At 42.7% G+C, this 12,314-nt stretch overlaps 1 long non-coding RNA gene across 2 annotated transcripts in view; it reads right to left on the bottom strand.

The window, feature by feature from the left end:
- Positions 1-635: 635 nt before the first annotated feature.
- Positions 636-12,314, bottom strand: part of LOC147149547 (uncharacterized) — a 19,025-nt gene continuing 7,346 nt past the window's right edge. Inside the window, exons 3-5 of one of the 2 annotated variants that reach the window (XR_015086265.1) lie at positions 6,288-6,390; positions 5,371-5,631; positions 636-777 (exon numbers count right to left, since the gene is read on the bottom strand). This is a non-coding gene — a long non-coding RNA (uncharacterized LOC147149547). Of the gene's footprint in view, positions 778-4,163; positions 5,632-6,287; positions 6,391-12,314 lie in introns of those variants that run through there. The other variant, XR_015086266.1, reaches the window with a different exon arrangement.

Here is a 12,314-nt window from a genome sequence, read left to right as displayed (position 1 = left end):
GGTCCAAGGATAATGGCTTGATGGAGTGTGTGTATTATTTGCTCAGGTTCCTCTTGAAGATCGGCGCTAAATCTCCGCGTAGAACTCTGCGTGCAAGCCCTGTCCAGAATACATAATCCCTTCCATGGTTGGGAGTCTTATATTACATGCTCGGGTGAATGTTGGATTTTTATGGTCACTCGGTGCATGGTGCTCTCTCTCTTGTGCAGATGGCTTGGAGGGATAAAGTCTGCTCCAGTGTCAGGAGAGGGGTGCACAGTTATTCCATGTGATAAACACTGCTCTCATGCTGTGATTATGCTGGCCCTTTGCGGGATGGAGTCATACGGCCCTGGAGCAAACACCTGTGACGGCGGGCCAAACACACCAAGAGGAGCCCAGCTTGGATTTTTTTCAATCTGATTTTCTTGATTTGGGTTTGGAATATTGTGTGGGAGTCTGTCCGTATTATGTGTTGGGAGAGAAAGTTCCAGAGTGTGGATGCCGAGCAGTCGAAGGCTCGGGCACCCGTGGTGCTAAGGCCAAAGGAACACTCTAAAAACAGTTGGGTTAAAAATAACCCAGAACCGATCCACTACTTACATTTTTTTTTTTTGGGGGGGGGGGGGGGCATTTTCTCCCAAAATAACCCAGAAAGCTAGGTCAAATTGACCCAATTAGTGGATCGGTCCATTTGTGACCCAAATTGGGTTATTCTTGACCCAAGTGTTTAAAGTGAAGGGGTATATTGAGGACACCAGCAGAGGTTGAGCGGAGGACGCCAGGGGGATTGTATTCCTGCAACAAGAGGTTGCAGAGGTTAGTGGGGGCTGAGTTATTGAGAGCTTTGTATAGGTGAGGAGGATTTTGTTTTTGGGGGGGTTGGGGTTGGTTGGTCAAGGAAACTGTGTTAAGCTACTGTTTTAACTAATAACTACTACTATACTGTTATGGGGTGATAATAGGACAACAACTACCGTTAACAATAAACATATAATAATCATTCTCGTAATTATTTCCAACAATTTACAAAATGTCGCTAAATACACAGAGCTACGAAATGTTTGCGAGTAGCCTCTCGTTCTGGAAGGCATTAGAGGACTTGTAGTTTGTAGTGTCATCTGCACCTCACATTGCGTCATTTAAAAAGATATTTTGCCATTTTATGGAAACGGAAGAGAAGGCCCTTTCTCGCGTGCTTTTGCTGATTTACAATTATCATGTTTGACCATGTATAACGTCTCTTGAATGGGATATTTTATACGGGCACGGTGTCCAGTTAAAGTGGTGTCTTTTCTAGTCCTGCACAGCTTCACTGTTACTTTTGGTGGTGGTGAGTTCGTCTGAGTTAAAAGTTCCATGCGCTTAATGCCACTGTTCTTTTATGGCACTAAGATATCTCATGCGTGTTTGTGTCAAACATAACGTGTCTCTGAGAATAGCGCAAAGACATTACGATTATGGCCATGAAAGACTTTCAGTGGGGACGCTAACACATCTGCGGCTGTAATTACATGTCGGTCTGAGCCGAGTGTGGCCCGCGGGCTGAGACTTTGACACATGCTCCAATAGTCCATAAGTGTGGCTATGAGTGTGGTTCGTTGTTTGACGATATGCGATTGACTTGGGACCATTCCACGGTGTACCCAACCTCTTGCCCAAAGTCAGCAGGGATAGGCCCCATTTACTTGCCAACTGCACGAGGCAACAATGTGACAATTATTTGCTAATGACATGTCTTCATCTCATAGAAACCAATCAGATAGCTTTGTTGGCATCCCTCCACTGCTCAGAGCCACAAACATATTTAGTTTTTATGGTTGTTGTTATTCCTCAAGGGTGGTGGGGGCGGGGATATAATGAATCTTATTTAGTATGTATGTCCACAGGGGAATTCTCTTTATGCAGTCTTTGTGTTCTCAGCCATCATAATGAATGATTTTTTTTTTTTTGAAGTAGAAAATTCTCTCTGCTGCTTTCTTTCACTTGGGTTTTGCTATGAGAATTAGCCATTAATTAATGGAAGGTCTAATGTTTTTTCATTTTATAATTCATTTGCCCAGTTCTTTTGGAGGCAGGAAAATTAATGCTTAGAGATGCGTGAAGTGTCGTTAAGTTTAGTATAATCGCTGCTGTACGAATGCCTGTGCTATTACCATGCGAGACGCACAACAATATATTTTGGCCTCAACTTAACTAACTGAACCAATAATATCAAACCATGACTAATATTTTTCAAAAAAGGAAAAAAAATTTTTGGTTTTATCCATCCATCCATTATCTTTTCAGCTTATCCTCACAAGAGTCGCGGGCGTGCTGGAGTCTATCCCAGCTGTCATCGGACAGTAGGCAGGGTACACCCTGAATTGGTTGCCAGTCTATCGCAGATCTTGTATTATATTTTTCGATTTTGTGTTTGTTTCTCTACTAATTTGTTCATTAGTGGGCTAGTTCGTGGTTCATTGTGTATGAAGGGACCACACTGTTTTCTGGGGTGGGGGCGAGGTGGAGTGTGGTGACTCAAATGGAAATAGAAAAAAATTGAAATCATGCAACTAAAGTTGCTGGTTAGCAGGCTGGGTCTTTATTTTTGGACACTGACCATCTTTTGTTGTTGTTCTTGTTCTTGTTGCTGTTCTTGTTCTTCTTCATGGTGTTCTGAACGATTCTATCATATTTCAAACAGCATTCCTATGTATGTTTGTCTATCTACCGATATTTGTTTGTGAGCGGGCTACTTCCTGGTTCAGAGACATCATATAAAATGGGATAGTCAGACGCGACTTACTGTTTAAAGTTTTGCATAAATCAATCATATTGTTTTTACATATTGCTTCTACAACAAACAGACGTGCCAACAAACAGTGAAGAAAACAATTCATTGCACCTGGAGAATCTCATCTATCTTAATGTACAGTATGTCTGTGCTGCTGTTAGCAAATTGTCATTTTGTCAAGCCTGATAAGAAATGTGCTACTCTGAAAGAACCAAGTGCTTTCCCTACAAACACCTGTCCCTACGACCACTTCACCAGACTAAAAAGCCTTCAAGGCGAGCAGCCGACCTGTGACCTTTCATTTCAAGCTCAAGCAGAAAAGTTCAGGTCAGGGCTGGATTCTTATTTACTGTATAGCGTGGCTTTCATCTCAAATAGAAAGGCCTGAGATGGGCTGCTTGCCACTAACAATTTGTAATATCTATAGATAGATGGATAGATAGTTCAGATATTTTCGCCTGCTGAGCAAGAGATGGATGAAAATCTTTTAAATGGGCATCTCGTGATGAATGACTCTTGGAGACAGAATTTAGGGCGAAATGGTCAGACCCCTGATATGAGAATTACAATAGTTTCAAATAGAATGGCTCTAAAGACCCTTTTACACTGCCCATAAAAGCCAATAGGGGGACGAAGTCGACCCGGCAGTTTTCGACAGCTTCCGAGGTAGTATCAGCGCCATAACAGAAGAGGGACACCACTTGTGTCTAAGGCAATTCCCAAATGCTAAGTTGTAATGTCTGACTCTCGCTTCTCCTTCCCAGTTGTTGCTCTCCGATAAGTATTTTCATATATACGCCGCTCCAGAAACGGACGACATCAATTCGTCGTCTTGTGGGAGTTGGTGTCAATTGAAAAAAATGCCGAACCTTTTGTGACGTCTCTGATGCATCTCAGAGTGCAGCCCTCATCAATAACTTTAGCTGGTGGATATTTAATCTTCTGTTATTATGTACGACGTCAAAAATCCCCAGTATACCAGGTACCATATTGTTTTGTAATGTTTTTGTTAGGTAGTCTCGAGTTTTAGACCATTATTGAGCCAAGCCAAGGCACAACAATACAAAAATCTGACGGCACAATACCAAACAAAAATGTCTGAAAATGTATACGTTTACGGAATCTCATTTTTTAATTTACTCACTCAGTGTCTGCATGCCAGCACTTATTCTGTCGTGAATGGCAACAGGTGAATACACGGGTTAATTATGTACCGTGAAAGAGCACTGAACAGTCATACGTATAGTGTAGAAAATTGACTATATGTCGCTGGTATAGCTAGATGAACCAAAATACAGTATAAATGGTAAGAGGTAGTAGTAGTTTAATCAGAATTCAACACTAGTCACAGCAAAAAATGTTAGCTCTAAATAATTAAATCCTGGTTCTGAAGGAATAGGCAAGTGGCTACACATCCGTGATCCACTATGTGGACATTTATTTTTTACTATTGTAGTTCAAAGAATGGGAGGTTCTCTCCGTATGTTTTTCATGTCTATTGCTTTCTTTTTCCAGTCCTGTTTTGCCCGCAGAATTTGTGCCATAGCATGGACGTAGCTCCATTTCCATAAGCTGATGTCATGTTGTCCTCCTTTCGACAGCAAACTAGTTGAGAGTGAATCAGCAGGATCTCTGCTGGGTGCGGCCAAGTACTGAACCACACTCAACGGCTTTACCAACGTCCCCCTCCAATTCCACTACAATTAACTGACTTGCAGAAATCAATTCATCAAAACTTACAATGGATATTCTTCCTCGCCAGTCTAACCTTGTGTCCTCGCACATTTCTGGATTTGCACAATCATCGAGAGCGGAAGAAATATGTACAGGGATGCCCTTCGCTTTACGACCAAGTTCCATTCTGATCGCAATGACTTCACCTGAATTTGTACCTACGATGGAACACTAAATCACTAACCTCAGTAGAAATATCATAATTACAGTAAATATTTGTAGGGAAAACATTTCTAGAACAGTATAACACAAGATTATACATGTAAGTATGTACAGTGTGTGCGTAACCAAGCTTTCCTTCTTATGGCGTGTGACAAATTTGCCGCTGTTCACTTTATTCCTCACCGTTATTAACTTCTAAACCAAAGAATCCCCTGTAATGGGTTCTTGCTTGACCAAAGCTTGACTGTCCGTGGAACACGTATGATTAAAGATAGCAACACACTCAGCCACAAACACAACCTCCTTAACAGAGTTACAAAAGACCACGCGAGCTGTGTCTAAATTCACAGGCTGCGTCCTCCGAAGTCTGAATTTTCGGCCGCGTGACGTCACTTCCAACGCAGGTCGACCGCATGTGGTTTCCAAATTCTAGAAAGACAATTCGCAGGCTGGGTCCTTCGACACATTCAAAGGCTCTTCCTCAGGTAGCCTCCGTTGACCGCATAAACTGAGGCTGAATGTGAATTTGGGCAACACGTGCGGTGCGGTCGCGCCGGAAGTGACGTCATGCGGCCAAAAATGCGGCCTTCGGAGGACCCGGCCTGTGAATTTGGACGCAGCCAGTGTGACTAGGCCTGTTTCCTCCATGTGTTAACTTGTTTCCTCGAGTCCCTCTTCCTTGCTTGCCAATGTGTGTGTGTGTGTGTGTGTGTCTGTACCTGGAATCCTGGCATGCGTCCCGCCTCCCCCTCCTCCTCCTTACCGGCTCATCAACCAGCAGTGGCTCTCCCTGCCAGAGTGCCACTCTGCACATGTGCGCGACTCAGCTGCCCAGTTAAAGTGGTGTTATTAATGTTCTCCAGTGTTTCTGTTGTGCGTTACGCCCAAGTGTCTCTCTGGGCCCTCCACTTTTGTGTTTGTGTGCCAGCTCGTGCCGCTTGGGTTTGCTTCCAGGTCGTCCCTCAGCCTGACGTCTGGGTCTAAGAGGTGAAGGTGCCGCAAGAAAACAACATGAAAAAGATCGAATTACAATAAGTAGAGCACAGATGTTGAACTAGGAAAAAAAATGCACGGTATTTTTGTATGTGTGTTATTAGAATGTCACATCCAGGTTCAAGGATGAATGCTTTACATATGGACTGATAGGAATGTGCCATTTTTTTATCTTTGGTTGAGATGAGTAAATTCATCATACTTTCTAGGTTATGGGAGGATGATTGGACCCTACTGCAGATCGTGGGTGGAGGGAATATTTTATGACTCTCAACAAAAGTGTAGCAGCAGAGATAATAGAGCATTGTATTGGTGTCTCTTTGCCATCTGTTTGTTAGTTAGCAGCTGGATACATACATATACACATATATACTGAATGTGAATATGTACACTATAACCCATCTCGGGTTTATAGAAAAAGATCTCACCAGCAAAATGTATTTGAATGTCTCTGGTTGTTATTTTATTGTTTTTGTTGTTGCAAATAAATAACGACAAATTTAAAAAATAATACTGGCTTTGGCGATGGATTTTCCCATAAGAACCCAGAACAGTGTTATTATCTATATTGACATTAAAATGTGGTGATTATTGAGTTAAAATGGCACTGTGTCCTACGGAGAGCATTGAATATATTGCTCACCTTATTTTGTAACGCAATATTTTGCGTTTCCCCCTTTAAGCACGAATCTCCATCACTTCGCACCGTTCTGACTGGCCTCCATCTGCTCTCGCAGGCTGGCGACCTTTTGAAAATGCAAGATGTGTAAATATTAATAGCTACAATTGGAGACGTTTAACAAAGAAAGCAGGTTTGAGCATTTTATAGAAACAGTTAACTTCAATGTCCTGCAGGCTCTTTAAAAAAAAAAAAAAAAAGAAGCGCTGGAAGAAAACACAAGGCTTTAAATATTCATGCTATAATGTGCCTTTCCCAAGGCAATGTGCCACGTTTCATAGCACGAATATAAATTCAGACGAAATAGCATCCATACTCATACAATTGTGCATCCCAAAAAGGTGAATGCTGAGAGGTAACTGGCACAATTGTTAACACTTTTTTATGTAAATGCTGAGAGACAACCACTGTCGAGATATATTTACACACGGTTACACACCTCTGTTCAATCATTTCTCTCAATTGTGGCTCGTTTGCAGCATCTCTCGGTACTCTCATGAATCAGCTAAGGGAATTGTAATTTCGAGTTGCAAGTGAAGGTCTACAATGCAAAAAAAAGGGGGATTATTAATTCTAAATTGCTTCACAAAGTGTGAGCCAATCCGTTGATGAGTTCTAACTTTTCACGGGGGGGCCTGCATCATTACCATGCCAGTGGGAAGTTAATTACAGCAAATGATACAAGTAAATATGGCACTTATTGGCCCACGTTGGAAGGAGACATCTGGCCTTCATCAGTGCTCAAGTCCCTGTGATAGCGTCACCTCCATCAGGAGAACATTGCTACAATCATCGCAATAATCAATGTCTCAAATCCCATCCACGCTTGTAAAAGTGTGGCTTCCAAAATTCCACCAGGGCACTGTTTTAGCTTTGTTTACACTGTGATAAACCCGATGAGGACTCGTAAAATAAACTAAGCTGGGCGGGGACTGGGACTTGGGGGTGATTTTTTACTACTGCGTTTCGAGTCTTAAAGGTTTAAGTCCCCGGAAGAATTAAGAGATAAAAGTTTTTATTTGACAGGGCTGATGGCTTCTCAGGGCGAGCCATGCCTGGGAGACGATACGAGAACAATCAACCCCCCCCCCCCTCCAAAAAAGAAAGAAATAACAAAAACAAGGACACTTCTACAGCTCTCAGGCCTCAACCAAGTATGTTGACAGATACACGAAGTGCCAACAGATTGGGATGCAAAGACCTTGAAGAGGTGAAAACGTCTCAAATCTAAGGAGGGCTTTTTCACCGCACTGTTTGGAATGAAAAACAGATTCAACGTTCTACATGAAATTGTGGTTTGTGTGCTTGAAAATGCATACCTGTCAAGTTGTGCGCTTTCGGCGTAATTTATACAGGTGGAAACACCTTTTCAAACATGTACGCCGTACATCGCAAATCTGTATGCTATATGTCAATTTTATCAGTATTATCCGTTCCTGTTTTGTCACCTAACCACAGTCGGGAGACGCAGGGGAGAGCTTATAATATGGCAATATTATATGAGCAGCGAATAGTAAACCCTGCAACTACTTCCGGTTCGTGACTTGCCGACACCCGCAAGCAAACAACAGCCCTTTACACCTTTTGAATTGTCTCTGTTTAAACAACGGTTGTTACCAATAAACTGGCAAAATGAAATTCCAACACAATACCGTTTAATCGAGTTCCACGCTGTCCATAATTTGAAAATATGTCGGTCGGCGGAAAAAAATTCTTTCACCGTTTCAATTTGAGTCATTTGAGGTACCTGCCACAATGAATAAAATAAAAGGTAAAAGACAATATAATCTAATGGACCTACTTCAGAAACTAGAACCGGAATTTATTTTGTTTCAATTTGAAATACCATCTTAAAATGTTTCCTAAATGTTTGTTTAATCCATGACAACATTAACGTTACGTTACGTTGCGCTACAATACATTGTGTCACATTACATTACATTGCCGCGGTACGTAAAGTATGCTGTGTCACGCTACGTTGTAACTCTTGTTGTGCTCCGTTTTTGTTGTTCGTTAGTGTGGCTTGTTACGATGTATGTGTTTAGTTTGCGCTTTCCGCCATTTCCCATGGTACTACTATGAAGTGGAAATTCACTGGTACTGTGCAGTGGAATTCTAAGTGTCGCTTCAGTAAGAGGTTGAAGTCATGTTTGTCTTAGTGGGTCCTGGATCCGGGCCAGGATTAGTCGTGTTCCATTAGCACTATTTGGCACACACATTCACTTAGTGGCAGGAGGTACATGCGGTTTACACAGTGCGAGTACTAAACTGTGATTTTTAATAAGATGTGTACTTAGTTGCTGTTCTAATTAGCATCATGCACAAGCCCGGCTAATGTTCATTTGAGTTGACATTGCTTATATAATTTAGGATAACAGGTTTTAATAAACCCCCCCTCTTCATGCTTCATTTCCACTGATCACCAGCTGCCGGGTCAAGTGAATAATTAAGGATTTAATTAAGCTTCAGCGTGGATCACAGTCTTCCACCGCAATACCAGAGCACAATTCAAATAGGCGGCGGGCCAGAATTTGAAGACGGGCAGTAGCATAACCATTGTATCTCGGAAGCCTCCCGTTCCACCTCACACGTTTTTCGGCTTGCCGTGTTGGACTTCAGATTCCAATGCAATCCTCCGAGATATGCGGCATTTCAGGCCGTCTCGTCCTTTTTGGCGTGCGCCACTCATCATTGTGAGCGTGTAATGCAATACCTCCCATCGACTTATTGGAGAGCGACTCCTGCCTGCGCTGGGTCGGCCGTGTAGCTCCGGCTAATTTCACTCAATGGTGCATGAGTAAATGTTAGATGAAGCCAGTGAACCCTGCAGTATGAGAATATTATCAGCCTCACTGCGGGCCTCCATCTGTTAATGTACTTTTGGACACTCTATTGAGATGCTAAATAATTTAATTGCCACTATCATTCAGCAGAGGTCCTTGGCACAAAGCTATTTTACTGTGAGCGTTGACAGTATCGGTAAGCATTTGCAGTGACATTTAAATTAAGAGGCCTTAAAGCAACCCTATGGAGGCCCACAATGGAAAAAAAATACAACGCATTGCTTTTTTTTTCACGCCCATATTAAGAACTGATGTCAAAGATCCCAGGCTTGTTCTAGGTCCTTAAGAAGGCCTATTTCTCTCAAATTTGTTCACAAATTAGTGTTAGTAAGCACTTCTCGTAAATTTAACGAGGACACTGTACATCCACCTCAGTGTTTTTAATGTTCCAATGTTTTGCGTTAAAGTGTTACGTTGTGTTGTGAATTGTTCTGTTGCATTGTGTTTTGTTATATTTCTGTATTCTGCTATAATGTGTTTTGATATATTGCGCAACGATTAGGGCTGAACAATTATGGAAAATAATGTAATTGCAATTTTTTCCCCCTAGAAATTGCGATTGCAATGTGGTTAAGTAATTTTTTTTTTCAAGTCACTTTTCTGGTCTTTTCAAGTTTTAAACAAACAATTCATCTTTATGATACTAAACAATATCAGATCTATTATAGATGATCAGATTTTAAGATAAAGCCATGTAAAGCATTAATGAATATCAAAGAGTTTACTTCTCTACTACAATTACAAGTTTAAACTTACTAAATGGAAATACTTTGACACGTAGTCTGGTAAGCATTCACCATGACAACATAATTATGTCACGCAAGTGTGACGTAAACATAAGATACCAAACAAAATAAAGCACAGACAATAAAAATGCAAAAAAACCTATGGCTTTAACACCGATTCAACTTTAATTCTATTTTTTTTACGTGCGGTACATAACAGACTGGGGATCGAACATGTTGGATACTCGCCGCAAGGTCTCGAGACAGAAAATTCCCCCAAAATGTTGTGCACTACGCGCAGGCTTTAGTACAGCGAGGACGTCTCCTCGACTCTCCCTCCCTCCTCCCCTCCGCGCTGCGTCTCAATGGCCGTTTGAATCGCAGCTTTTGGGCTTAGGAAATTCTTTCATCAAATTGTGATCATATTGCAAATGCAATTAATCGTTTAGCCTGAGTTACGATACCTTGTGCTCGGATATCTTGTGTTGTATACGTTGTGTTACGATACGTTGCCAAACACTGTTACCATGCGTTGCGTTGCGGCACGCTGCATTTCGATACATTGCTTTTGCGATACGTTGCGTTAGGATACGTTGCGTTACGATACTTTGTACACGCTGTGCATTTCAACACTATGGAGAGGTTCTTGGTCATTCTATGAGTGATGTTACTAGTTTTAATGCTCTATCAAGTCTGAATAAACAGCATAAACACATGCGGCAGCAAAGTCGGAAAGAGCGGCATTTAATCAATTGTAATCATATTCCTCTGCAACTTAATGTCAGTGAGTGCTTCCCAGCATGACCATTCTTTTCTCACGCACGCACGCACGCTTGCATGCACAGCCACAAACACGCATGCACACACACAGACACCTCGCCTATCTGATTTACTGTTTTGTACACGTTGTGCTGACACTGAAAATCACGCCACGCTTCACAGCACCTGATGAATAGACCTGATGTGAACTTAGTATACGCGGGTTGTAATCCTGTGATATATGCAGGTTACAAAGCTTCTTGAAGCCCGATTATGCATATAGCCGCATTCCTGGAGCCTTGCCCGACCGCCATATATATTTATCCACATATATATTGCTATACATATATATGGTCTATCGGCCGATGCACGGTCGGCAGCTGAATTCATTAGACTCCTCACACACACTTTAACTTGCCATGAAGACAACACTTCTTCACTTCAGGCCTGATCTCATTGCAATGGATGACATCGCTCACCATACCAAATCAAAGTCCACTGTGATTGGTCCCCTGCAGCGTGGCCTAATTGTAATCGTGATGGGACCACAAAGGGGTTGTACATGAATCCAAAAGGGTGTGCAGTGGTCCCTCGCTATATCGCGGCTCACCTTTTCGCGCACTCGCTACTTTTTTACAGTGCAATTTTGCATGCTCTTTTTTACAGCGTACAAACCCGTCTTGTGTCCTAATTGACTGCCTGCATTTTTTACAGTGCAATTCAGCATGCTGTTGTTTTTACAGCGTACTACGATCCCCGCCACCCCCACACTATATTGTTTCCTGCATCCTGATTGGCTAAGGTACTGTAGACCAATTTGAATACATCTCCTCCGCGCCTTGCCTCGCACAGAATGCGTTCGGCTTACTCAATTTGATCCTGACACATGGCCGAGAAAGGAAAAAATAAAACAGTGTTGTGTACCCTGTGGTCCGACAGACGCAATGACATGTGCCACATCCATCCATCCATTATCTGTACCGCTTCTCCTCACAAGGGTCGCGGGGCGTGCTGGAGCCTATCCCAGCTGTCTTTGGGCATTAGGCGGGGGACACCCTGAACTGGTTGCCAGCCAATCGCAGGGCACACAGAGACAAACATCCGCACTCACAATCACACCTAGGGGCAATTTAGAGAGTCCAATCAACTTACCATGCATGTTTTTGGAGTGTGGGAGGAAACCGAAGTACCCGGAGGAAACCCACGCAGGCACGGGGAGAACATGCAAACTCCACACAGGGAGGCCGGGGCCGGGGCCGGGATCGAAACCACGACCTCTGAACTGTGAGGTGGACGTGCTAACCAGTCGACCACCGTGCCGCCATGTGCCACATATTATTTTGATTTCACCGGGCTGTGCGTGTCAGTTGTTTTTGTTTGATATTTATTTCTCTGTTTGGGGGCGTCTGCTCGTGCGTCGCCTGCGTGTGACGCGAAAATTACGTTCTTGACGCCGATTGGCTGTCGCCGACGAGGGGTGGCGTGTGTCGATTAAACATGCAAGACGGAACACGGCGGCGGTTAGGCAATGCCTAGCTCTGGACTTTACATTAGCAACAAGCTGATCAGAGGCACAATACTGTATATAGATTTAAAAAATTGCACTTTGGGAATGTCACCATTGCTTAGATATGAGACAAATCCACTGAACACTTTTAAATGCG

Source organism: Filicampus tigris, chromosome 3 (assembly GCF_054856515.1).
Source record: "Filicampus tigris isolate MCC_2025a chromosome 3, RoL_Ftig_1.0, whole genome shotgun sequence".
Lineage (NCBI taxonomy): Eukaryota > Metazoa > Chordata > Actinopteri > Syngnathiformes > Syngnathidae > Filicampus > Filicampus tigris.
Note: the sequence above shows the minus strand (reverse complement) of the source record. Positions and strands in the feature narration are given on the sequence as shown.